Source organism: Callorhinus ursinus, unplaced genomic scaffold (assembly GCF_003265705.2).
Source record: "Callorhinus ursinus isolate GAN/ISIS: 27379988/994484 unplaced genomic scaffold, GSC_fseal_2.0 scaffold25, whole genome shotgun sequence".
NCBI lineage: Eukaryota > Metazoa > Chordata > Mammalia > Carnivora > Otariidae > Callorhinus > Callorhinus ursinus.
In genome coordinates, this window is record NW_027397087.1 from 33211789 (window position 1) to 33234471 (window position 22683).

The following is a 22683-nucleotide window of genomic DNA, read 5'->3' on the forward strand; positions in this document are numbered from 1 at the left end:
GTGGGAGGGAGGGGGTGGCTGGGTGATAGACATTGGGAGGGTATGTGCTATGGTGAGTGCTGTGAATTGTGCAAGACTGTTGAATCACAGATCTGTACCTCTGAAACAAATAATGCAACATATGTAAGGAAAAAAAAAGAAGAAGAAGATAGCAGGAGGGGAAGAATGAAGGGGAGTAAGTCGGAGGGGGAGACGAACCATGAGAGACGATGGACTCTGAAAAACACACTGAGGGTTCTAGAGGGGAGGGGGGTGGGGGGATGGGTTAGCCTGGTGATGGGTATTAAAGAGGGCACGTTCTCCGTGGAGCACTGGGTGTTATGCACAAACAATGAATCATGGAACACTACATCAAAAGCTAATGATGTAATGTATGGTGATTAACATAACAATAAAAAAATTTTAAAAAAGAGTATCACCACATCCATTAAAGATACGGCTTGGTTTGTATCATTAAAAAAAAAAATTCTTCAAGCTGTTCACACTTAAGATTTGTGCACTATGGGCACGTTAGATATATTCTAATATAGGAATATTTTATTTTCTTAGACAAAATAATTATTGATATTTACTTGTTAATAATCCGATATTAATATTGAATATATTTGTATTTGATTTGTAAAGCAAGTGGAAAAAAGATCCTTCCCGGCTCTCTGGCTCAAGCTTCATTCCTCTCCACCTGCTCATAGATTCATTGCCTCTACAGATGTTTGTGCTCCGGGCAGCCCAGGTGCGCAGAAGTGCGTGTACTGCACGGGAGCTCAGGGGTGCAGAACCTTTAGTGGCCCCACACTGTCAGGAGCCGTGGTTCTCCACACTGCCTGCACATCCCCTGGGGACATTTAAATGCTTGCCCCCAGGGCCGGCTTTGCAGAATTGTGACCTGTGCCACGCTTGGTTTAATGTTCTGCTGATACGGTCTTGAAACTCTTTATGCTTTTTGATCAAGTAGCTGGTCCTTTCTGCGCCCCCCACCCTTCGCCCAGAGCAATAAAATCAAAATCACTGGGAGGTAGGGCGCAGGCATGAAGATGTCTTTAAAGCTGAATTTCCTTCCAGAGTAATGTCCAGGGGCAGCCCTCATCCTCAGACGCCTGGCTCTCTAGATGCTTGTAACTGACTTGGGACGCTAAGACCTCACACGTGAGGGAGTCCCAGGAGCAGTTTCCAGGTGGCAGCGATCCACGAGGAAGCTAGGGGAGGCGAGGGGCATCATTGTGGGGTGGGATGGTCAAGGAAGGCTTCAGGGAGGAGGTGGCTCACTCACCAGCCTGCAAATGGTGAGAGCAAAGAATGGAAGACGAGAAAAGGCAAAGGCAGGTAGGTAGCAAGACGGAAAGGGAAGGACTTGCCTAGGGGAAGGGAGCAAGCAGGCTCACTGCGGTGTGACTTGAGTGGACGGAGGTGTGGCTGGGAAGCTGTGGGGCGGGATTGGGAAGCACGGGAAATGACAGTCTGAGAAGTCAGAATCTGGTCGGCAATGGGGAGCCGCTGAATGTTCTCTGCCCAAGAATAATGTGCTCCATGCACGACTGAAGGAATAAACGAAAGGAGGGTGGGGGAGCCCTAGGGGGGGCTGGCCCACTAAATTGTCGAGGTGGCCAGCCAGAGCTCTGGTCCACCTGTTCTTGGAGGCTCTGTACCCCTGCCCCAAGGGTGGTGCCTGAGCAGGAACCTCATGTCGCCTGTGCTGTGATCCAGGCAGTGGCAACTGAAGTGTCCCCAGGAACAACAGACGCTGAGCAGACTATGTTCTCCCATTTCTAGGGGCAGCAAGTGGTAGGTGGGGGGGGGGCACTTCGGGTGAAAAACGGGGCTGTGCTCTCCCGTTCCCACCAGGTTCCCCAACCCAGGTGGGTACCCTGTGCAGGAAGGCTGTCGCTGCCATCCTATATTTCCCATGGCCCCCGGGGAACACTGCAGGGGTGTGTGGGGGGGTGAGGGTCCTGCCTGAGTCAGAGGAGCATTTCTGAGTGGCCCGCAGCAGAGCAAATGCAGATCTGTTTGTTTCTCAGCCTCCTGAAATATTTACGCAGGAAGATGAGAAAGGGGTTCTGTTTATTGAACGTATCCTCCAGGGAAGAAGCCACAGGGAATGGGCTGCTTCCCGTGTCTCAGAGCCAATGAGCAGAGAAGGAATTTCTCTGGGTTTGAAGCCAGACAGAGCCTGTGTGCTTGCTGGGGGGATTTCTGGAAGGGACAGAAAGCCCTCTCAACCTCCTGCCTCCGGTCCCAGGAAAGCCGTTCAGCACATGCTTTCCTGGTGACTCCAAATAATAACAACTGAAATCTCAGCCTAGTTTCTATTCTGGGCTCTGTCTCTACCATGCTGTGTGACCTTGGGCAAGTTGCTTAACCTCTCTGGGTCTTTGTTTCCAGCTCTGAAAAGAGAGAGGTATCAACCCAGTTCTGTCTGTCTCTTGTCAGTGTTTGGAGAGTCAGATGAGCTGTGGAATGGGTAGGAAGGAATGGAGGGAGCATTTTACCCTGCAAAAGTCCCAGCTATGCAGTGTTCAAGGCCAGAGAACCGACAGGAGGTAGGACTGATCAGCCAGCCCAGCCGGCAGCCTCAGCTGTGGCCTGCGGGATCAGGCCAGAGGGAATGCTCCCAGGACCAAGGCCCACCCTGGGACTCCTTCCCTCCTTCCTCCTTCAGCTGAGCCCCGCAGCATGTGTCCCTGAGAACTCTGGCAGGATTTCCTCCCAGGAAGGGGACATGGCTGTCCGGTTTCTATCCCCTGGGAGTTTCAGGCACCAAGGAGCAAGGCTGCACTTCTTCCTGACAATGGGACTGGCCTTGTCTTCCGCCATGAAAGTCTGCATGCAGCTCTGCAACTCGGGCTTCGTGGCAGGCCCCAGGTCATCTGCTCTCCTGCTCCAGAGACCAGGAACTCTGTCCCTAGTTTGGCCCCTGGGGCAGGGCTTCAGAGGCTTCTCCCAGGGCCAGGGTTCTGTTCCCAGCTTCATCACTGGCTTGTTGTTCCTGTGTCCCATGGGGGGGCCTTGTAAGAGGTCATAGTCAATAACAGCATTAGGATTAGAATAATCTGAATCTGAACACACAGGACCATCCAGTAAGCACCGGCTGCATGCCAGGTGACAGCACACAGCAACATCAGTGAACAAAAGAGAAAAGGCCCCGTCCCTCAGGGGACTGGCCCTGGAGGTTCTGCAGACAGGACAGAACAGAAATATATAAATATTAGGATGTCAGGGGGTGGTAAACGCTATTAAGGAAAATACTTTGGGGCTAGGGGCGGGGCAGTGGGCGGCGCTCTTGTAAATAGAGTGGCTCTGAAAAGGGGATGTGGGGGCCCAGAGAGGAAGGAGGGGAGGGATGGAGCCACGTGGAATCTGGGAAGACCTTTCTGACTGAGAGCAGCAAGCTCAAGGCTCTGAGGAGAAGGCCGCCCGTCCCTGAAGGCACAGCCAGAGGCCCTCGTCCGGGGCAGTGTGAGGGGAGAGGGTCAGAAAGGAGGAGGCTGAGGCTGGGTCTGGGTCGCACCGAGTCCTCCTCCCTCCCACGGGCCAGCACATGCTTCCTGCTCGCTAATGTTTGTTGACTGACTGCTTGAGAATGACCGCTCAGGGGAGGTAGGAGAGGAGGCGTGCAAGGCTGGAGGTTGAGAGCCCAGCAGCCTCGTTGAGCTGTTGAGGGTCTGAGCCAGGGCAGAGGCAGTGGCGCGGGGACGAGGACTCCCCAGGCTTGGTGACTGGGTGGGAGGAGAGGCAGATGTCAGCCAGCTATTCCCGGAGCTGCTCGGAGAGCAGGCTGCACACTTCCATGGGGCATGGCCACAGGGGGCTCCCACTCCCCCTGCCACGACGGGTCCCCTGAGCCAGCCCAGCCCCTGGCCTGGGGCCCGTGGAGCAAAACCAGAGCCTCACATCCCGCCTGCCCTCTTGAGGGTGCTCCAAGCTGGGCTGCATCCTCCCGCAGGGCCGGCTGGGCTCACGGACGTCCTCGGGGGCGGGCTCCCCTACCAGCTTCACCTGGCATCCAACCTCATTAGTATTTTGAGCAGAAGCATATTTATTTTTTCCTGCGGGGAATTGGTGCCCTGCTCATTTCAAATGGAGTAAAACCAAAGAGCAATTAAGAGGCTCAGCCGTCTCGGGTCAAGGAGAAGGGAGGAGCGAAGTGAAGTGGCTGCCTTGCGGGCTGCCGGCATCTCTGTTCCGGGTTGGCCTGGGTGTGGGTGGCAAGGAGGGAGGTGCTATAGGATTTGAATTCACCAGTAACAAAGTACTAATGATCAGTCTTTACTTGGTGCTGAGCATGTGCCAGGGACTATGCTACCTGCTCTACGTGCATCTGGTAACGTTCTTTAAACAGCCCATGAGGCAAGGGGGGTGGCCATGGGGTGCTGTTATGTCCATTTCATGGATGAGAAAGCTGAGGCTCAGAGAGTTGGGGAGCGTGTTCCAGGTCTCACAGCTGGTAAGCTGATGGAGCCGGGGTTCTAGCCCATCTCTGATGCACTGGCCCTTTAGCTGCCTGGCCATTTTGTCCCTCAAAAATAGTGCATTTAACCCACGGCTTCTCCCTCATTTCTGTTTCCCTCCCATCAAGGAAGAAAAAGGACGAAACAAACAAAAAGCTCTCGGCTGTGGCCAACCCTGCCCCTCCCCCAGGGGCCTGCAGTTACACCCATTGCTTTGGGTGGGCCTGGGGGCAGCAGACCTGTGGGGGCGGCGGGGGGGGGGGGGGCATCGTGGTGGTCCGGGCAGGAGGCCTGAGCCGGCCAGGTAGTAACGGTGAGGGCCAGAGAGGAGACAGGACATGGGGTGACAAATTGGAGGTGGAGGCCGGTAAGAGGTAGAAGTCAGTGGGGCACTGGGGTTCCTGGGAGGAGCCAGCTCTGGTCAATGGCCATGTCCCACATCCAGCACCCCCAGCTGGACCAGCTACCTGTTCCACAGACTTGGCCCTGAGAGCATTTCCAGTTTCAGAAACTCAGAGCCCCCAGAGGCTGAAGCTCGGGAGGAAAGGGACAGTCAGCCAGAATTGGGGTGTCCTGGCTCCCGGGGAACTGAGCTGGGTTCCTGGCCAGAGAGAGGGATGGGGGAGGGGGCTGGGAGGGAGAGAGAGTGAGAACAAACAGGAAGTTTTGCCTTCTCTGCTTCTCTATCTTGCAGGGTCAGTGATTTTGCTAATAGCAACCTCCTGGATAAAATTGATCCAATTTTCTCAGGATAGGAGGCCTGCTTTAAAAAAAAAAAAAAAAAAAAAGCCTGGACTTTAGAGAAGCCAGGCGGAGGCAAGTCCCTGGCAAGCGTCCCTCCCTGGAGCCTAGCAGGCCTGGGGGCCTCTGCCTTCTCTCCCCAGCTCCCACAGCAAACCCTCGCCGCTCCCTTCCCCTCTCTATGTGGGGCTCCTTGCTGGGCATCCAGGGGCTCATCTGTCACCTGGTCTGTGCCTAGAGCGCTGGGGGTTTTGTGCAGGAGCCTTGCTAGGAGTAAGCTCCCTTTCTGCCTGGAACTTCTGGAAGCCTTGGAAAGGTGACGCTGCTTGAGGGACGCTGGGGGCCGGGAGCTAGGGGGACTGGAGCTAGGGCGGCCCTGCTCTGAGCCTGTCCTGGCTTTAGGCCTAAGCTGGCCTGGGCTGCCCCAGATCAGGGGAGGGGGGAAGGAAGGAAGTCCTACGAGCCTGTACTCCTGGAGTCCGTCGTCCACCTGGGCAACAGGATTCTTTGGCTTCCCACTGCCCAGGCCGCTTAGCTGGGTGTTCAAAGCCTTCCCTCTCTGACCACGTTGACCTCCTTGGCTCCTGTCCAGACCCTGCCCGCTAGCCACATTGGTGTGCTTGCTGCCCCCAAATTCAACTTGTGCTTTTCTGCTCCCTGTACACCAAAGGCCTCCTGATCACCGCTTTCAGGGCCCAGCCAAAATGCCACCACCTCCTCCACGGAGCCTTCTCTGATCTCTCGTCAACTCCAAACTCTGTCCTTCTACTGTGGCTGCTGCGTGATAGCTGAAGATGCCCTACCCCCGCTGCCAGAGGGCAAGCCCCACCTTGTCCTGAGTGGGAGGGAGCGTGCGATGCCACAGATCCCGTGCCGCGTTTCTCGTGCCTGGCCCCGGATATGTTCAAGTAGAGATTTTTGAATGACATATTTGAACTTTGCACGGAGAGAAGAATCTATTCTGTGCATGCAGCAAGGCTTCAGCCACGTGAGATGCATTTGTTGGCAAGTCTATCAAAGGGAGCAAAATAAAGCTTCCCAACCCTGACCCCGGAAGGGCCTGGGACAGATAGAGGGAGCTTATTCTTCTTTCTCCCATCCCATTACCCCCCCGCCCCCGCACTGCTAGCAGCTTGTGCTGCCCTTGAAGAATTCTAAAGGGGGGAAGTGCTCCCCAGGGCCTCCCAGACCTCCCGCCCCAGAGAGGCGGTGGCCTGGTGACCTCCTAACAGCAGTGCGCTCCCCCCGGGGGCTCTGCCGTCCCCTGAGAGGCTGCCATATGCTTTCCGGACATCCGGGTCTCATTATGCTCCGACTCAAAAATTCATCTTGTCTAATTGTGCTCCAGGCCTGAGTGAATTCAGGAACTCTTACCCAGCCTCTGTGGGCCAGGAGTTTCCATGGCAACGAGGGATGCGTTCTAATGAGCTGCGTCCTTGGAGACTGGCTAGGGGGTCTCCTCCTGTCCCTCCATGTAGACTATTGCTGTCCCTGCTGCTTGGCGGAGGCCCCCTCCACCCGGGACCCGGGGCTTGGGAGAGGGGATGGAGGCAACCCCTGCAGACCCCTGGGATGGAGTCCACAATCCCCTGCCCAAGCCACTCGGGCGCAGGGATAAAAGACACTCAGATGATTTCAATCTCAGCCTCATTGCAGGTCAGGGGGGTTTTCCTTCCTCCACAAATAAACACCCCTCCATTTAACACACACACATATGTACCCCAAATTCCATCACTTTGAATGCATCTGTTTTGCAAACTTTCTAAAATGTGGAAGTTGCACTCCTTCGTGAAGGCCTGGCTCAAAGGCCGCCTCCTCCAGGAAGCCTTCCTGGAAGCTGTCTCCCAGCCCCCTTTGCCACCGTGCTTGGTCTGTGCCTCATGCATGTTTTTTAGCACAGTTGCCCAGGAATGGACTTGGCCCAGTATACACCAGGTTCACTTCATACCAGGTGACAAGCTCCTCCGATGCAGGTCAGCCCCTGCCTTCCGCTCTGGAGCTTCAGATGTGGTGCCCCCAGGGGGCTCAGACGGAGAAGGGGGTCTTTGCTAGCAGCCTCTCTCTGCCCTCAGTCCCACCCTAAGGCCCAGGCCTGGGAGCTTCTCCACTGACGTAGCCCCCAGGGCCTTCGGAGACTCTCCTGCCTCCCATGACTGTAGTGACGGCCAGGGGACAGCCCCCTGCCTTTCCCACCTGAGGAAGAAGGGATGCCGGGGCCTTGAGGGAAAGAGTGGGAGTGAAAAGGAGACTAGAAGAAATGAAGATGGTGAGCGGGGAACAGCCCTGGCCCCACGCCCAGCCTCCTGGCTGCTGGTCCCCCACAAGGGAAGATTAGTGTGGGAGGAGGGCTGGGGGGCAGAGATGCAAACCCAGCGATTTCTCCACATCCACCGCACTTGCTTCTCGTCTGTCCTGCTGACTCCCGGTTTCCAGAAGTGACCTGGAGACAGAGGAAGGAGAGGAGAGGAGGCTACCCGTCCCACTTTTAATTAAAAGGGCCAGGACACCTCCCAGCCAGCCTTTCGGGCTGTGGCACTTTGCGATATGTGGGTCTCCCTCGAGGGATGGGGCGGTGGGCAAGTTTCTGGGTGTGTGAATGGCTGACAGATAGTAGAGATTTAGAAATCTATCCCGAGGGGTGCCTGGGTGGCTCAGTTGGTTAAGCGACTGCCTTCAGCTCAGGTCATGATCCTGGAGTCCCGGGATCGAGTCCCACATCGGGCTTCCTGCTCAGCGGGGAGTCTGCTTCTGCCTCTGACCCTCTTCCCTCTCGTGCTTTCTATCTCTCATTCTCTCTCTCTCTCAAATAAATAAATAAAATCTTAAAAAAAAAAAAAAGAAAGAAATCTATCCTGAAAGCGGAGTCTTCTGTTTGCTCCTCCGTACCCAACCCCCTCAGGGCCAAACTGTCTGGAGCACCTGCTGTGTGCCAAGCCCTGGGCCAGGCCCTAGGGATGCAGCGATGGATGAGGAGCTTCCCTGGCTGGCCTCCAGGGCTGCGGGGAGGGTGGTGGGGCCTGCCTGTCCCCCAGCCTTCCTTCAGCCAACATCCCCGGAGCGCTGTGTGCTGTGCCTTTGGGTGAGTACTGAGGATAAAGCAGTGAACGTGGCAGGAGACAGGGGCAGGGCGGGGGTGGGGGGGTGCTGTGAGGAGCACAGGGTCTGACCCTCACAGCCCTCGGTGAGGGACGTAGACTGAAGGAAGCACGAGGGGCCCAGAGGAGAGCCGCTAACACGGTCGAGGGGGATCGGAAGGCTGGCCTGAGGAAGTGGCTCTGGAGCAGAGACCCCAAAGGAGGAGGAGGATTTGGCCCAGTGATCAGTTGGGCATTGGGACCGACCAAGGGAGAGGAAATCAGCACGTGCAAAGGCCCACAGAAGAGAAACAGAGGCCCCGCGGAACAGGAAGGAACTGAGGGTATCCGGGGCCTAGATGTGCCGTGCTGGGGGCCCAGGCCAAGGAGGACCCCCATAATCCAATTCGCGAGGACCACAGACTTGATCCTGAGGGCAGAGGAGGGGAATGACACTGCATTTAGGCTTCAAAGAGACACTTTTGCATATATTCCTTTATGATTAAAAAATAAAAAAGATCCCCAGTTTTTCATGTCAGGTCACTCTCAGTGCTGTGAGGGGAAAGCAGCAAGAGGCAAGGAGGGTATCATTATCGCAGTGATGGTATCTGTGGCCCGCGTTAGGTTCTGACTCCGGACGCACGCACACTTCACCTGGGTGTTTCCATACAGACATTTCAGGCCACGCAAGAGAGATGAGCATAAGGGCTCTCGCCGCCCTTTAGAATATGTGCCTTGAACGCCTGTCTGTCCCAAGTTAAACAGGCTCCAGCTCTCCTTTTCATGGTTCCCAGGGCTCCTACTGCCCTGGTGGGTGGGGGTCCTGTGGTTTGCCTGCTCTGGGGTGTCTCCTCCTTTTATTGCCCCTTGTGGGGGAAGGATGGTAACTCTGGATTTCACAGCTCTCCACCTCAGTGAAGGGAGGTTCAGGGAGATAAGCAACGCCTACCTTCTTCCTCTCCAAGAACACAAGCGATTCCTTTCTGTCTTCTAGGAGAAATATTTCTTGGAAGCAGACCTGTTTCTTGTACGAATCTTGCACACACATGGTTATTTCTCTTGTTGGGACGTGTAATTTTATTTGGGGGAGGGGACACAGTTTTGCAATCCCTTGCTTAGAAACACCTGCCCCATTGGATTAACACCCGTTTCCCTTGAGCGGGAAGGCGCTAGAGAGCCCCCTGCCCAGCGTGGGTTTGGGATGGAAGGTGACAGATGGCAGGTGGCCTGGGCTTAGGGACAGAGGAGGCTGGTCGGCTACTTTAGGATGCAGAATTGTCGCTCTGTCCTGTGCACTGGTGCACCATCAAAGTCCCAGGGCCAACGAGTGCCCAGCTTCTAGCAGGTGATGCGTTACTAAACTAGCTGCCTGGTGGCTCAGGGGCTGACCGAAGGAATGAATGAGTTGAATGAATGAATGGGAGGATAGCGCGGAGTGGTGAATGTTGGCCTGGAACCTCTGGATAATCATAATCCAGTTATAGAAAAGCATGCTTATGGAGGATGCTAATGTGAGGCAGGATTGGATGAGCCACGGGGACAGTGCAGGGTCACCCAAATGTCAGCAGTCTGCATCTCCCAGAGCAGAGCCAGGTGCACATAGTGTATTGAAGTGATTATCCCCGGCCCCCCGATTCATATGTGCAAACCCTAACCCCCAATGTGACTGTATTTGGAGATGGGACCTTTAAGGAGATGATTAAAGTTGAAGCAGGTGAGAAGGATGGGGCCCCAATCCTGTAGGACTGACATCCTCCTAAGAGAAGGAAGGAGTGTGCAGCGCACAGAGGAAAGGCGGCATCACCCGCCAAGAAGAGCGGTCTCACCAGAAACCAACCCTGCTGGCACCTCGATCTTGGACTCCAGTGTCCAGAACCAGCCGGCCGGTGGCACTCCGTTAGGGCAGCACTAGCAGATGAGCACACATGGGGGCGCAGGAACTCAGCTGGGAGGTCAAGGTGGACAGAACATGCGGGGAGGAATTCAGAGGGGCCGCTGGTCTCCTGCGGAGGCTCACACGAGAACATGCGCACCCTGGACATTTAGGACAAGGGGCCAGGCTGTGAGGTCAGACTGCTGGGGTCCAAATCCTGGCCCCTCCCACCCTCCAGCTGTGAGGTCCAGGACAGGTTTTTAACCCTCGGTTTCCCCATCTGTGAATTGGGAGAGTAAGAGTAGTCTCTATGGTTAACCCCTTGTACAAGGAGCATTGTGAGCGTTGAGTTTTTTTACGTGCTGAAGCAGTTAGTGCAGAACCTGGCACATAGTAAGTCCCCTGCAAACATAGCTGCCCCCTTCATCCTTTTACTGTGTCTGCTTGTCACTGATGTCACTCGGGTGTCCCCTCATGTCACACGGATTCCAGGAGATCCAGCCATTGTTCAGAATATATGGGACCTACTTGGGAGCAGTTTTCAGGACCAGCTTCTAAGGTCAGGAAATCATTTGGAGCTTCATGGCCAGCCAGCCCCTACTTACCCCCTCAAACCCTCTTTCCCACCTTGAAAGAACCAAGCTTGTGTCCAAATGACTCCGATTGTGGCTAAGGAGAGGAACCCTATTAATGAGGGGCAAAGTTATGCCTTCACTGAGGCTATCCCTAGCCAGTCCTAAGTGGGATTTCATTCCAGGAATTTAAAAAGTGATTTTGTTGTTGTTGTTGTTTAAAAAAGTGGTGATTTGCTCTCAACGATGTGGTTAGAATATGTGCTGTGCTTCCCAGGGGGCTACTTCCAGAAGGCCAGCACTCTCTCTGTGTATAAGCCTTGACTTAAAACCACCGTTTCACTTCTCTGTAAATTCAGGGAGTTCCTTGTGCTAGCATTCCGACAGAGGTCCTGAGAACCCACGCAAAAGCGGGATTGCGGGTGCTTTTGTTCTATTTGGTTATACGTCTCAGTTTGCCTTTCTATACTGTATAATTATTTATTTATTTTAAGATTATATTTGCGAGAGAGTGAGAGCACAAGCAGGGGGAAGGGGTAGAGGAAGAAGCAGATTCCCCGCCAAGCAGGGAGCCCGATGCGGGGCTCAATCCCAGGACCCCGGGATCATGAGCTGAGCCGAAGGCAGACGCCTAACCAACTGAGCCACCCAGGCGCCCTATACTGTATATTTATTATTTTGATAGTTTGGAGAAAATTAAGCAAGCTTTTAAGAAGTCTTCTAAAAAAGAGAGCAACTCTGAACTTCCAGCTCCCCTGGGTTGTCCTAGGTCCTGTGGCAGTGTCTTCCAATGCTATAGAAGCCATTATCAAAGACACATAAAAGTAAAGGGATACCCGCTTTTTGAAAAGCAGTTTGGCAACATGCATCACAAGCCATAAAAATGCCCATATCCTGTGACCTAGTAATCCTGCTTCTGGGAATCTGTCCAAAAGAAATAATCCAAAGGCGGGGAAAGGCTCTATGCATCAAAATGCTCATCATGGCTTTATTTATAACAACAAAAGATTGGAAGCAAAATAAAGACTTCACAATATGAGACTGGCTAAGTAAATTAGGCAGCATTTATTCAATAGACCATTTTGCAGCCGTTAAAAATTATAATACCAAAATGATATGGCAATGTGGAAAAATGTTCACGCGAAGTGAAAAGGGAAGGATGCAGAGTTTTTCCGCACACCATGATCATCGCTGCGTAACACCAAAGAGAGGGAGAGTGGGCAGGACCTAGAGGTGGGCCGGCAGAGAAGGGGGGCGGGGGACTCAGAGATGCTCTGAGGTTTGTGGGCTGCTCCTCTGGGTGGATGGAAGTCATGGTGGGAGCAGAGGAGCAGATAGAGGTGGGGGAAGATCCATTGTGTGTCCCCATGTGTTGGGTCGAGCATGCCTGCGAGAATCTGAATGGACGGGTCAAAAGCTCAGGAATGAGGCCCAGGCCTGGGATAGAAATTGCAGAGCCGTCAGCTTGTAGATGGTGTGAAATCCCCGAGTGTGGATGACCTGAGGCAGGGCAGTGGGTCTCACCCATGACACTGTGAGTGTCAGCGGAGGCCCCTCCTGGCAAGTGAATCAGAATCTCTGGGTGGGGTCCCATCAGCATTTGTTCAGAGCTCCCAGGTAATCCAGTGGGGGGAGGCAGCTGGGTCAAGGTGAAAGAGGAGGGGCTGGGTTTGAACCTTGCTGAGACTTAGGACAGGAAAAGCTCCCAGAGGTGCCCGAGAAGGTGTGGCCAAGGGAAGGTCAAGGAGGGGGAATGGTCACCTGCGCCACCTGCCATCCAGAGGGCTGAATGTGGAGGCCTTGTCTTCTGGATTTAGCTGTGTGGATGAGGCCCTTCCAGCGCTGGGGTTCCTGATTCTAGAAGAGCATCGATGGCCCTGCAGTGCCCAGCACAGGGCCTAACATGCAGGCGACAGGCTTAGACGTCCGCCCTGTTGAACTGAATAGAATAGTTGTTGGTCTGTCACTTTCCTTAAAGTAAACATTTTCCATACCCTAAATTCTGGCACACGGTCTGTAAGATTTTTGAGCTGCTTCTGGGTGGAAGAGGCCATGTAGAAAATGCAGTTTGAATATAGAAACATTGAAATGCTGGGGATGTTTTGCTAGCTCATGGGTACAGCAGGGCAGAATATTTGAAACTGGGACAGACAGAAAAATCTGGAGCATAACTTAAGGCGGAGTTACATATCCCCCAGTATCTCTGGTTAGCCTCTGCTGGTTCCAGAAAGAGGGTGGTTTCTGGAGCGGAGAGGTGGGCATGGGAGACATTTTCGGCACCCCCCGAGCTGCTGGCTCACGGCAGACACTTTGTGGGTGTTCAGTACATCCTTCATGAACTGTGCTCGATTCAGAGCCCTGGAAAGGGTGTCCCAAACTGGAGGGCACTACAAAAAGGAGCCTTCTCCCATGTTCTGAATGTCTCTTGGCTTTCTCTCTGGCTCACCAGGGTAAAGATAGATATCAGGGTGTTTTTTTGTTTGTTTGTTTGTTTGTTTGTTTTGAGTCAATGGAAGAGTTAGCAAGGAGTCTCATGGACTCTTTGGGTCAGGCTTTCAGACACGGCACAGAGAAGATAACTTGGGTCTGTTCCACAATGTCTGGGGTCCCAGCTAGGATAGTGCAAATGACAAGGGGTGACTTGAACATCTCAGGCGCTGGAATCATCTGGAAGTTTCTTCACCCTCCTGTCTGGCCCACACACCAGGCTGGTAGGAATGGGCTTCCATCTCTCTCCTGGCGGGGTCTGTGTTTAAGGGGGCCCTGGCTGTGTGAGCTCTGGGACAGGGGATCCGTTTGTGGCCCATATGGAGCATCTAGTAGATGGTAACAAGGGTCTGAACCAGAGGAAGGTCAATGGAGAGGAAAAATTAGTGTGGAGTCAGGGAATATCCAAGTCTCCAGCTTCTCTTTGCTGCTGGCCTCCAGCTCCTTCCCACGCTGGCCCTTGGCTTCCTCTCTACCCTTCCTTACCCAGAGCGTCCTGTGTGACTTCACCAAAGGCCTAAGAGCGACTGATGGAAGGCAGCTTCCCGGGCTGCCCAGGGGTGAGCTGGGGTCAGCTGGTGAGGACACGGGACTGAGAGCTGCTTTTCACCGCACGCGGTGTGGATGGGCCTTCTGGGCCTCATCCCCGGCTGTGATGGCAGACGGGAGGGAATGGGGTGGGGAAGTGCGAAGAGGTCCCGTTCGGTACACTGGCTTGACCTGGAATCCGCATGAATCATCTACATTGGCCCCCTAGCCCATCCCCAAGGGACCACATAATTGTGCAACCAGCTTCTCCCCTCCACCCCCCAGTTTTCTTAGTGGAAACCCCGCCAGAGACTCAGGCACTGAAAGAAAACGGATGGGGTAATTATTTCATTTGTTATTCAAAACTAACTAGGTGAATATTTATTGAGCCCCTCCTACAAGGTGAGCATTGGAGATCTGTCAGAAAGGGACCTTGTCTTCAGGGAGCCAGCAGCCCTCAGTAAATGTGAATGGGTGCGGCCCAGAAGAGGAGCTAGGGCCCCGCAGGAAAGCATGGGGTCTCCAGTGCCTGGTTTAGGAAGCAAGCAGTGAGCCACTCCCTGACCCCATGGGGGATGGGCTGGCGGCAGGCTTAGGTCCTAGGTGCACCCCTTCACTGCCTACCCTAGATTTGACATCCAAGACCCCTCGATGCCTGGCCCCACCCATCTTCCCTGGCTGGTCTCCTGCCCTGATCTCCAGAACCCCTCTTCTAGCAACAACAGGCTCCCTGCTCTTTCCCAAACGGCCCATGAACTTTACCCTCTGTCCACTCATGCTTTTGTGCTCTTTCCTCTACCCACAATGCCAAGGCTGCCCCTCCCTCCCTTGCCCCTGGTTCTGCACTCCGAATCTGGAATCTGAGTTAAGCTTCGGGCGGATTCCCATGCTAGCTTTTCCTTGACTCCTTCCCCATCTTTCTGTCAGAATCAATCAGGCATTGTCCTGCTTCCTGCCCAGCATTGCAGTTAGCTGTCTAACTCAGGCACTTACTGGAATTTGAGTTCGTTGAAGGCAAGTGTAGTGTGCTTTTCTTCTTAGAGGAAAGATGAGACATAGTGGGTTAACTGGGGTTAGGCTCTCAACTCAACTACTTACAATTTTGTGACCTTGGGCGGATGACCTAATAGGTCTGAGCCTTGGTTTTGCAGTCTGTAGAGTAGGGAAAATAATACCTGCCTCCTAGGATTGTCACTAATGATCAGGGCAGCTCAGTGCCTGACACGTATTGTACGTTCTGTGAGTGTGTAACCCCCCCGCCCCATTCTGCTTTGCAGTACTGTGGTCCTAATGCTGTGCCTCGCACAGATGATATGTCCAGTGATTGATAAATAAAATGAGTGGCTCGAGCCCAGAAATAAACCCAAAGCATATACAGTCAGCTAATTTTTGATAAGGACGCCAAGAATGTATACAATGGGAAAGATAGTCTCTTCAGCGGTGTTGGGAAAACTGGATATCCACGTGCCAAACAATGCAATTGGACCCTTATCTTAAAAGCACACATAAAAATCAACTCAAAATGGATTAAAGACTTAAATGTAAGACATGAAACTGTAAACATTCTGGGGAAAAAAGAAAACATAGGGAAAAAGCTCCTTTACATTGGCCTTGACAATGATTTTTTGGATATGACACCAACGCTCAGGCAACCAAAGCAAAAATAAACAAGTGAGACTACATCAAACTAAAAAGTTATGCACAGAAAAGGAAACCATCTACAAAATGAAAAGACACCCCATGGATTGGGAGGAAATATTTTCAAACCATATATCTTATAAGAGGTTAATATTCAAAATATATAAGGAACTCACACAACTCAATGGCAAGAAGACAACCTCATTTTTAAAAGCGAACAAAGAATTTGAATAGACATTTTTCCCAAGAACAGCATACAAAGGGCCAACAGATACATGAAAAGGTGTTTACTATCACTCAGCATCAGAGAAATGCAAATCGGAACCGTAATAAGACACCACCTCATACTTGTTCGGATGGCTAGTGTCAAATAATAAAAGATAACAAGTATTGACTTAGAAGTAGAGAAGAGGAAACCCTCAGGCACTACTGGTGGGAATGTAAATGGGTATAGCCACTATGAAAAAAAAAGCGTGGAAGTGCCTCAAAAAACTAAAAATAGAAATCCCATATGATCCAGCAATTCCTCCTCTGGATACACAGCCAAGGGAAATGAAGTCAGTACCTTGAATAGATTATCTGCAACCCCTATGTTCTCAGCATTATATACAGTAGCCAACATATGAAAGCAACCTAAGTGTCCACCGAGGTGAACGGATACAGAAATTGTGATATGTTTGTGATATGTGTGTGTACATGTGGAATGGAGAGTGACTCGGCCTTATAGAAGGAGATCCTGCCCATTTGTGACGATGTGGATGAACCCGGAGGGCATTACTCGAGGTGAAATGAGCCAGGCACAGGAAGAAAAAAAAATGCATGATCACACTTACATGTAGAGTCTAAAAGAACCAAATTCACAAAAGCAGAGAGCAGAATAGTGGTTACCAGGGCTGGGGAGGGGGGAGGAAATGGGAGGATCTTGGTTAAAGTGTACAAAGTAACAGTTCTGTAGGATGAATAAGTCTATAGACAGCGTGGTGAGTGTAGTTAATCATATTGTATCGAATATTGAAAATTTGCTAAGAGTAGATTTCAGGTGTTCTCATCATACACACGCACACACACACAAGGTAATGGTAGAAAGATGGAAATGTTAATTAGCTTGGCTATAGCGATCACTTCACTACATATGTGTATATCAAATCATGTTGTACACCTTAAAAAGATACAATTATTATTTAAAAATAAAATAATTTTTTTAAAGATTTTATTTATTTGACAGAGAGAGACAGTGAGAGAGGGAACACAAGCAGGGGGAGTGGGAGAGGGAGAAGCAGGCTTCCCATGGAGCAGGGAGCCTGATGCGGGGCTCGATCCCAGGACCCTGAGATCACGACCTGAGCCGAAAGCAGACACTTAACGACTGAGCCACCCAGGCGCCCAAAAAATAAAATAATTTTTTAACTGAGCTAGTTGGTTGAGTTGCATCTGTTTTGGAACCATAAGATGTCCAAATCAGACTTGGTTTATGTCCTGTGTTTCATATTTCCCGAAATTGCCACTGGAGAGCATATGATTGTACTGAAGGTCACTTGAAAGCGTCATGATGCGAATCTCAGTCTCCTGGTCCTAGTCCAAGGCCCTGACCAGCCCTGACATGTTGGTTGGTCCCTTGGGGGCCACTGGGCATGGGCACAACCAGCAGACATTCTGACACGGAAGCAGATCCTTTGTGACAGTCCTGCATCTTCACACTCCTCTGCTCTCTCCACCCCACCCTTTTGTTCTACTCATCCAAATACCTCTAGGAGGTTTGGCACAGCATCCAAAGATGGCAGGGACCTGGCATTTCCCTGGTTGTGCAAGGATGTGGGCATTAGCTCTAGCTTGCTGATTCCCCTGGAGAAGTTTGTCTCCCATCCCTTTCTTGTGCCCTTTGCTTTGGTCTCACGTCCCTTCTGCATTTTCCCTCATGTCCCCTCCTCTCATACATAGCCCCTACTTTCCCATTCCTCCCCACCCCCTCTCCCTTCCCCACAAGCACCCTGTGCCTTTAAGTTCTGTTGATAGAAACCTGGTCTTGGGCTAGATCCTATGTCCATCTTCTACACCTGAGGGTACGGGTCCCATCTGTCAAGGAACTGATGTTTTCATTTTCCTTATTCAAGTGGCTTATCACCTTGCAGAGTACAATATTCTACTCCCCAGTAGAAGAATTCCAGCTTCTGTGAGGCAGGTTTGGGAGGCCAACATGGCATCAGGCTAGTCCAGAATGTTCACATCTAGAAACAGAGCGTCAGAGTGAAAATGGACCTTAGACGAACCATCCGGTCCCTTGACTGCAACTCCGAGATACGAGCCAACACCCAGACATGGCAGGTAGCACCTTTCATTCGACACCCTGGAAGGGGCCAAGGAAGGGACCCAAGAGGGAGAACCAAAAAAGCACTTTGCACAAAGCTTTATTTGTGTTAGCAAAAAATTGGGAAACATTTCATGTACATTCCATGAACATTTCATGTACATTCCATGCACATTCCATGCACATTCCGTGTGCAACAACTAAGCTAAACTAACTGCCATTCCTCAACAGGAGGGTAGGCGCCCAGCCGCTGAGCATGACTCGTGGGAATGGCTCTCTATATAAACATGTATGTGCTCACCGTGATTTTACCTGTTCCGTTGTATTCATTTTTATATTTATTTTTTAAATTACAAATCTTTCTTAGACTATTAAAGCAATACATGCTCATTCTGGAAATTTGGAAAATCAGAACACTGTGAAAATGGAAATAAAATATCACCCTTTGTCCTACCCTCTCAAGGTACTACCCTTTGCATTTTAGGACTTCTTTTACTTAGTTTTTTTTTTTTTTCCTATGAGTGTATATGAGTATATCCTACCCTGTGCATTTACTGTTATAACATTATATCAGGAGAATTTCTCCATGGTATTACTTACACCATATTTCATTGATTATAATATTTTACATTTTGTGATCCCTGAAATTGCAATGTATTTTTAATTGATAGCATGTTATAGTTAATTACTTCATTTTTTTTTTCCTCTGAGGAACATAAAGTATTGGTCAGTCCTAGAAGTGGTTGAATTGGATTTGATGAAATACGGTATATGCCTTGAAAGCATGGTTTTTATGCTTATATAACAGTCTATCTATAAATGTGAACATATTTGATTTTTTTAAAAGATTTTTTTATTTATTCATTTGAGAGAGAGTGCATGAGCAGGGGAGAGGGTTAGAGGGAGAGGGAGGATCAGACTCCCCGCTGAGCAGGGAGCCCAACGAGGGGCTCCATCCCAGGACCCCAGGACCATGACCTGAGCCAAAGGCAGATGCTTAACCAACTGAGCCACCCAGGTGCCCCAAGATGCTTGATTTTATCAGCCTTTTATTATTGGACATTTAGGTGGGGCCAGCTTTCTACTTTTAAGAAACATCCACTATGTGAAATGTGTCCACCATTGCTCATTGTTTATTGGAGTGGATTCTTAAGAATAGATACAAGGAGACAAAATGAATGAAGGTTTTAAAGGCTCTTGATGCCTTTTCCATGTAGATGTTGATAAGGACCAAAAGTGAATGTTGAGGGATGAAGATGGGCATTGCATTTAGCGAGTTCTTATTCTCTATGCAGTTCTTTGTGTATAGACATCAGAATGATAACCATAAGGACAAATCAGCAGTGAGTGACTCCATTTATTTATGGGGGGCGGTGTGCAGGGAAGAGGGAGAGAGAATGGGAGAGAATAGGAGACTGAGAAATGCCCAGCACTGCAGGGGAGCCCTCAAATACTGGAATGGATGATGTAGGAGTGAGTGCTCTGGTCTGAGGTCTGGGGTGGGCAGGAGAGCTGTCGGGGTGAAGGGAGGTCATTTAGTCAGATTTTGCATACTCCTAAGTTCCTGGGAGATGGGCCGTTCCTCCAGTTGGTAACAACATCTAGAAAGCGCATTGAACAGGGTGGGGCAAGGAGACCTGGGTTCCAACCTGGGGCTGCTGGTAACTTGCTCTCTAGCTGACCTTGAACACATGACCTGCCCCCCTCGTACCTCAGTTTCCCCCTCTGTAAATGAGGGAGTGGGATTGGATGATCTTTGGGAAACATCCAGTGTGCAGATCTATAGCTTGGGCATGCCCAGCATGAGGGGAGAGACAGAAGGCAGTGGCTGGTTTATAACTCACCTCAGCCCTCCCCACCCCTAGAACAAGTTTCTTGGCATCCCTTACCCAGGCAGAATGTTAGAGCCATTAACGGGGGACTGTGCAGGGAATTGGTATGGCCAGGCTTAGTACGACGTTGGACTCCCCTCCCTAACTGCACCAAAACTGATGACTCCTTAGAGAAACCCACTGTCTTCTCCCCTTGCCTGGAAGTTCCAGGAGAGGCGGTGGGAGTGAAAGAAACCTTTTAGTCCTGGCTGGTGTGCCTTATGTTCACTGGCCTCTCTGAGTCACAAGTCAGACCCTCCTCTCCTCCCCGGGGTCATGAAAGCGTGAGAAGTGGGAGTTAGAAACAGGATTTTGGTTGGGGCTGCTCTTTAACGACCCAAAGTGGCATGAACGAAATTGAAGTTTATTTTTCTCTCACATCACATCTAGATAGAAGTATCTGGGCTGTTGAAGCAGCTTTCCTTTTCAAAGTGGTTAGGAGCCCATGTTCCTTCTCTCTTTGAGCTCTGTCATCTAAGGTGGCTTAAAGATGGCTTTCCCCATGTCCTTGTTTCTACCTAGGGGAAGGGGGAAGAGAAGAGGAGGACTCCCCCTTCCTTTACAGGACAGAACCTGGAGGTGCCACATGGTACCACTGCTCACATCCTATTGGCCATAACTTCATCACATGATTACATCCTTGGCTGCAAAGGTGGCTGGGCAATGTAGTCTTTTTCCCTGCTAAAAATTGAGACTCTGTTACTATACGAATAGGACAGAATCAGAGGTGTGGGGGGTGGTCGTGTTGATGAGCAATTTCTGCAAAAACAAAACAAAACAACAACAAAAAAACAGAACAAAACAAAACACCCAGATTTAAAGCCCAGAGCTTCAGGGCTCCAAGTACCTGCATGATGGCAGCAGCAGCTTATTACAATGGCTTACCAAATTGAGATTTATCAAAATAGATTGAACCTGGCTCTTCCCCTTCTCCACCCCCACATGCCTTCCCTCCTTTCTCTCTATGCAGCAAATCTTGGAGGACTAGTCCACTGGCGAGGGTCAAGGCTCTCCCTGAAGGGTTGGGAACATATTCGGAATTGCCAGCTTTTCCTTGGATTCTTAAGAGCCAGTGAAGCCCAATTCCACAGATTTTTATTTTAATGTGCAACCAAATATTCTCCTATATAAAACAAGGGTGATCAAACCGTGGTGTTTGTAAACCCAAGTTATTACATTTGGAGAGTTTCCTGGGGCCTTGAAATCAGTGTTCTACCAAGAGTAGTGCCTTTGCAAGTCTTTGCCAAAGCTCCTACTGTGTGCACCTGTATAGCTAGCTGGGACTCCCAGAATTCTCAGTAAGGTCAGGTAGCTTCAGTGTCCTCTTTCAGCTGGCTCCATTGTCCAATTACTGCTTTCACTGCATTTTGATGATAAATGGCTGTGAAGTTTATCTCCATGACTATTGGTTTAGTTTGCAGTGGGTTGTTCAGTCAACCGCCAGTGAGTGGTACGTATTTGCATACTTGAAACCTAGACTTTTTCGTTAACCACTGCATGCTAAAGTGTCATCTGTGGACCACCTACATTGGAATCGCTTAGGTACATGTTAAAATACAGGTTCCTGGGCTCTCACCCAGACCTCCTGAATCAGAATCTCTGGGAGCAGGCCCCAGAATAAACATCTCCATGCCAGGGAGGACCTCTGAATACATTTTTAACGTGTTTGCCGGGTGGTTCAACAACGAATCTCACGGACCCTTGTTGCTAAAGCATCTGGACATGTCATTGCCCAATTCTGCTTATCTGAGTTGGGCTGCATGTGGATTTGTCGACTTAAATACTCTGCAAGAGAAAGGGTGCTGTTTGATCACATAAAAGTGTGCATAGCTTCTTTTAAGTACGTCGTAGTTGATTCATAATATGCCCCTTTCTCAGTCTCTGTTATCTCCACGTTGCTCTTCCACTGATAATGGGGGCATGGGTACGTGAGGGCCCTCTGTGCCAGGCAAAATCAGAAACCATTGCCCAAGACCCCAAGGAGCACACTAGACCCTGATGGGTGGTAACACCTGATGGAGAAACTCTTTTAAAAGAAGGAACATGAGGACCAAGACAAGGAGGGGTCCTAGATGACTCTTCATAGGTCACAAGGGAGAAGCAGCTAAGCCTGTGAGTCAAGGATGTGGCTGGAGGCTGCACTTGGAAGGCGGTTGGGAGGATTTCAGGACTCCCGGCGCAGTCTGGGGACTGCTTCCTCTCCACCCTTGCGCTGTGGGTTGGGGGAGGGACCGGTTCCAGGGCCCCAGCAGGCCCTTTATCCCCTGCCCTCAGCTCTGACTGGAGCATTGTGTCCTGGCTGTGTCCCTCACAGCCTCTTAGTGACGCGTCTGTTGTCCAAGATGGGCCCGCGGCTGGTCCGGGCCTGCGCCCATGTATTATGCATCAACAGCTCAGACAAAGCTCCTGTGTGTGGGAGCCCGGTAGGGTGGGGACTTGGCCCCCCGCAGGGTTCTGTTTACCAGGCACTGGGTGTCCAGAGGGTGGGATGGTGGCGGGTACTGTGGACAGGAGGTGGGATTTGCAGAGAGGCCGATGAGAGGAGACAGGTGTGGCGTCGCGGATGGCGATACGGGCCTTCCTGGCTGAAACAGGAGGGATGGCCTACTTCAAGTTCAGGGCGGCCAGGGAAATAGTCCCTCCACCTCCCAGGGCTCCCAGGCCTGCTCTGAATACACTGTTGGGTCATTACCAGAGGCTGTCTGGCTAACCCAGGCCCCAGCAAGCCAATAATTTCCAGGGGCACCTGTGGGGTGGCCTGAGGGCCTCAGGCACGCAGGAGACAGGACTAGTGCCAACCTTTCTAATCAGAATGGATAGAGAATCAGTCATTTCCCCTGGGTGGGGAGGCTCTTGAGGAGTGCAGGCAGGTTTTGGTCGTCTCTGTACCGTCAAACTTGGGGGCCCGGTGCATGGCAACCACACAGTAGATGTTTGTGGAATGAGAAAGGGTTTTTGAGCCTTCATGGTGGACGCAAAGGCTCAGGCTCAGGCTCAGAGGAGAAGCAGAAAGAAGATACATAGCCCTCCCTCTTAATGCTTACCACCTGATGGAAGACATAAACTTCACCTAGATGAGGAGGGAGATGAGACTGGCATTTTATTTATTTCTTTTTAAAGATTTGTTAATTTATTTGAGGGGGGGAGGG

General features: G+C 51.1%; 1 protein-coding gene across 5 annotated transcripts in view; it reads left to right on the top strand.

Moving 5' to 3' along the window:
- The window catches only part of CORO2B (coronin 2B), a 131449-nt gene that overhangs the window by 20562 nt on the left and 88204 nt on the right, over nt 1-22683 (top strand). The gene's annotated exons all lie outside the window — the stretch shown is intronic.